Below are 5,812 nucleotides of genomic sequence, written 5' to 3'. Positions count from 1 at the left end.
AGCTAGGTAGTAATCAGCCCGTTTCGCTGTCATTCCCAGGGCACCTATGACAATAGGTATTGTTTTCGTCTTCAGATTCCACATTTTGCTAATTTCTATTTCAAGATCTTTATATTTTCTCAGTTTTTGGTAGGTCTTGACAGATACGTTTATATCGATTGGGACATTCATATCAATGAGGAGGCATGATAGTTGTCTGAAGTCTTTCAGTATGATGTCTGACCTATTTGCGTCTATCTTTCTGTCAGTTTGAATGGTGTAGTAGTAGTAATAGTAGTAGTAGTAGTAGTAGTAGTAGTAGTAGTAGTAGTAGTAGTGGTGGTGGTGGTGGTGGTGGTAAAGCGGCAAGCTGGCAGAATCTTTAGCTCGCCTGACAAAATGCTTAACGGGATTTCGTCCGTCTTTACCTTCAGAGTTCATATTCCGCTGACGTCGACTTTGCCTTTCATCTTTTCGGGGTTGATAAATTAAGTGCCAGTGAAATACTGGGGTCGATGTACTCGACTACTCTCATCCGCCCAAAATATCAGGCTTTATTATCATTATTATTGTTGTTATTGTTGTTGTCGTCGTCGTTATTATTAGTTTGCTATTACTATTATTTATATAGTTCTGAAAAAAAGTGCTTGTTTACTTGTGATCATCTGCGATATTATCTGCCATCACCAGTAATACTTCTACTGCTGTTGGTTTTGCTGCCACTATTGTTGCTGCTGCTGCTGCATCTGCTACTGATGCTTATTCGTTTAAACCATATTTGAATTTAAAACAGCTTACTCAACATTTGTTGGAAAATTCTCTTAAATAACGTAACAATGTTATAAACGTAGCAAAAAGTAACTTGTAAATATCTCTTAAATAAAGCACACCTGTTTGTATATGATATCTCTGGAAAAATTTGATAACAGATTAATATTTTCTTGTCTCTTTATTTATTGATTTATGTATATAAATTTTAATATTTCCTGTGTGTCTCCTTCAGTGTGTGTATATATATATATATATATATATATATATATATATATACACACGCTCGAAAAGTTTAATTAATATTTTTGAGTATAGGATTTAGATTATTCTGAAAGCTAAAATTTATAAATTAATAATGAAATAATTACATAAGCATTCCAAACATCTGCTTACCGTTGCCACTACCATTTGATACAATTTCACGTAAAGAGAGTAATTTATATGATAAATCCTCGATAGATACAAATGAGCGACGAAGAAATTGGCTGGTAAATGTTGCTTCCCGACTACGCTACTCAAAGGAACTATCTATATATTTTCAATTGCTATTTATCTAAATAGGAACAGGTAAATATCCATCTCAAACGGCTGGCTGACTTTGCAATAACACGTTATATGTTGAATTCAACCTACATGACAGAAAGTCATCGAATCCTGTGCGTTTGGTCATACCGCACCTAGTATTACGACTGTCTATGCTTGTGCTTCATTATAATAAGCTTATTCACAGTACTTTAAACACAGTAAATTGTCCGAACAGCTCACTACAGTAACAAAGGTAATCTTTCGATCTCTTTTATTCTCAACAAATGTCAACTTTGTGTCCTCCATTTTTAGCAAGAAATAATAAATTAAGCAAAACCTTATTTAAAACCACAATGATTAACAAATTTTTATTTAATTAAAAGCGCACCTCTAGTAAGGAGAAAAAAATCATTAGTTAAATAATAAATTCGAGTCAAATGTATCAGGGGAGGCTATCCCGCATTTTAATTAACAGTAATTAAAAATTGAATACAGTTAAGAGTTAGTGATATTTGTAGCGAATTTGCAATGGAGGTTGTAATCGAAATAAACATTTATTCGATATTTATTTCCATGGTCGTATCCTAACTAACAGTATTTTAATTAACAGTAATTAAAAACAAAATACAGTTAATAGTTAGTGATAGTTGTAGTGAAATTGCAATGGATGTTGCAATTGAAATATAAATTTCTTCGATATTTATTGCCGTGGTCGTATTGGTTTTATTAGGAAAACTAATTTTTTCTTGTTTCTTTTGTTTTTTACGATTTAGTTGTATGAATACATAATTTTTTTAATATAAATTTTATATAATATATTATCATTAATATCAGGAAATCATTATTAAACAATTCTTCAGAGAGAGATATACGTGTGTAAAATAATTGTTGTATTAAAAATATAAATATTGGAGTGGCTGTGTGGTAAATAGCTTGCTTACCAACCACATGGTTCCGGCTTCAGTCCCACTGCGTGGCACCTTGGGCAAGTCTCTTCTACTATAAGCTCGGGCCGACCAAAGCCTTGTGAGTGGATTTAGTAGGCGGAAACTGAAAGAAGCCCGTCGTATGTGTGTATATGTATATATATATATGTCTATTTGTGTGTCTGTGTTTGTCCTCCTAACATCGCTTGACAACCGATGCTGGCGTGTTTACGTCCCCATAACTCAGTGGTTCGGCAAAAGAGACCGATAGAATAAGTACTAGGCTTACAAAGAATAAGTCTTGGGGTCGATTTGTTCGACTAAAGGCGGTACTCCAGCATGGTCACAGTCAAATGACTGAAACAGGTAAAAGAGTAAAAGAGTATATATAAATATATGTAAATATGTATAAGTATAAATACATAATAATAAATATGACAGTTTAAAAGTTTCGAATTAATTTTATAAAGCATCTTACGATCGTTTCGCAGAAGTGCTGTCCCTATAATGGAATCCTATATTGATAAGCATTTATAGACAGCTCTTCTGCTCTTCAGAGATATAAAATGTGAAATTTGTAGAATTTATCGAATGGTAGTTTTTGAAAAATATGAGGTAATATGGGAAAACGGTGTTTGTTTGAAATATAAATTAAAATTTTAAAATTACTGTTTTTGATTTTGGTATGTACACTTTAGTATGAGAGTCTTTAAATCCATATATGCTTCCTTGGTAAGTCTTCTGCAATAATCCATAATAGTTATATGTAAAATGCATTATATTGTCCTGTATTCCGAATATAGTTCATAGACTTAGATAATATAGAATAATAGAGTCCTATATTGATAAGCATTTATAGATAACTCTTCTGCTCCTCAGAAATATCAAATGTGAAATTTGTATAGTTTAACGAATTTGTATAATTTTTTTATATTGAATATTCAATCGATCACTTAGGGTTTCTGTTGATTAGAGACCTATTAACATTATTCTGGAGTACAATTTAACATCGTTTTTTTTTTCTTTCTACCATTGTCATTTTCATAAGAAAAGTTTTGAATGCAAGTATATCCTTCGTCTGAAGTCCAAAAAACAGGCCAGTAGCAGATTTGTATCAAACAACTTCAGAAACAACGTTCATATGTTAGCATAGACTTTCTTATTCTGGGCGAAGGCTGTAATGAATTGTTTTGTAAGGCCAAGTCTTTTGTGTGGAACAGATGTAGAAAAAATTTATCCCCGTATTTTTTATCATCATGACTTACACTTTGTGTGTTCGGCTGCAGAGACGATCCTTTTCGACGTTCTTGTTTCACACAATATTTTTCTCTATCTCTGCTACTCCAAAGCACATCAAGAAAAGGTACTTAGTATATGTTCCACAATCAGAGAAATATCAACATCTTAAAATTACTAGATTCAACCCGTTTGTAGTCATCATAATTGATCTTTTCATGCACGTATACGACCAATATGGATAGATGGATACTGGTTGCCGTTGTGGAGTAGTATTTCTTTCAGACTTCTTACAGAGGTGCCAATTAGAAGACACCCTTGACCGAGACGGTGGCTAAGATCAATCGCTTAAACAAAATTACAAAATCATAGCAACTCAGACAATGAATTCAAGTGAGCAAAAGCTGCCTGCTATATTTCTTAGCTCGAAATTATAGTTTCTGCCTCCGGTAGGTTTCATTACTGTTTTTTTTTTAGTGGGGTTCTTCACATTAGCATCCTCTTCTTCTACGTCTTATCAATCTTTGACATGATCCGACGTTCCGATATCAAACTCATCAGTTGATTCAGAATATGGACGAGAATGAAATTTGATGCAATCGATGATAATTAAATGCTTGGACAGACTTAGCTTCTTCCTATCTTATCATCCTTTGTAAGTAGGTACATGTACCATGCAGAAATTGCAGTTGTTTAAGCAGTGCATCAGTTCTTGATAGGTTCTCGGAATAGTAAATGACATGCAATTCCTGCTGCCATGTATCCATAGATTTCAAACTATCACATTACATTTGGAGCTCAAGGCTTGTCGAGGTCTCCAATGGGAATACCGAAGTACTTGTATATGCGACATAATATTTCGTATTCTGCAAAGTCCATAGGCATAACAAAACCAATCAGCCATCGTTATCTTACCTGTAAAATCATATACAACAATTAATGAGATGTAGTCAATACAAATAACTGTGATACAAGTAGAATATTACAAAACTTCAAGATTGTTCTTCTTGATTTTTTTATACAATTGTACAACTACTACAATTTTCAAAATAAATTCTACTTGAATACTAGTAAAATACCGTTGTTCTATACTATTTGCAATAAAATAACCTTAAGCAACAAAAATTTCATCACCATATATTTCATATATAAGTAAGCATATGTTCGTGGACTTGTCCAGGAAGTCTTTTGTTTAACGTTTTATTAATAGTATGTCATTATATAACTCATTATCTGTATGAATAATTCAATGAACCAGTATTTGTAAAGTCTACTGTATTTGATGCTGAAAAGTTTTATATAGAAATAGAAAACTGATACGAATATAAATTTAACGCAGACAATGCTATGCATAGTAGAAATAATTCTTTTAATAACTCATAAAATATTGAAAAGAATTTTACCGTCGTGTTCAGTATGCTTATAGAAGAAAGATACAGCAATTAACAAATTTCCTCCTGCATTATGTTATTTTAAAGATAAATTGCTTGTGGTTAAGACACTTATTCACATGTAAGGAAGCTTTTCAATGACCCTATAGATATACATAAATAGACACAAATAGAATATACGTGTGTGTGTGTGTATGTGCATACGCACGCACACACACACACACACACACATATATATATATATATATATATCCTCATACAGATTCCGATCTTTGACTCCGTACCTGAAAGGAGGTGGTCGCCTTCCACACCTAAGATACTTTAAGTAAAGTGAAAAAGTTTTTAATGTTTCGAGCCTACGCTCTTGCACAGAAAAGAACACAAAAAGAAACAAGGAGAGAAAATAAAGAATGTGTAGTGGCTGTACATGTGCTCCTGGATTCTGAGAACTTTCCGATCTAGTGATGCCTACACCATCATCCTTCTCTACTCTACTGTTGCCCGACCCCACCTTGAGTACTGTTACCAACTGTGGTACGCCCAATACGAAGCAACTCATTATGAAAGTAGAAACACTCCAGAGGTCCATAACATGAAAGATCGACGGTATGAGGGGCATTGATTATTGGGATCGACTAAAAAACTCAATCACTTCTCTCTCCAATGTCGCCGGGAACGTTACCTCATTTGTGTTATGTGGAAAATATTAAATCGAACTCGGTACACATAGCAACATTACGTCACAATTACTTTACCTCAACCGGTCCAGCTTTCTTTAATACCATACCAAAATACGTCAAAACGTAAACGAATCCCATAAAAAATCCAAATGTTCACTAGACAAATTTCTACAAAAAATCCCGGCCAACCTCCTACACCCGGATGTGTCTCCAACAATAATAACTCTTTGCTAGAGTGGGCTATAGTGCCCCATATATAACTAAAAAGCTTCACTGGGTAGTGCTATTGAGTTAGACATGACCT

The sequence above is a fragment of the Octopus bimaculoides genome, chromosome 4 (genome assembly GCF_001194135.2).
Source record: "Octopus bimaculoides isolate UCB-OBI-ISO-001 chromosome 4, ASM119413v2, whole genome shotgun sequence".
NCBI lineage: Eukaryota > Metazoa > Mollusca > Cephalopoda > Octopoda > Octopodidae > Octopus > Octopus bimaculoides.
Note: the sequence above shows the minus strand (reverse complement) of the source record.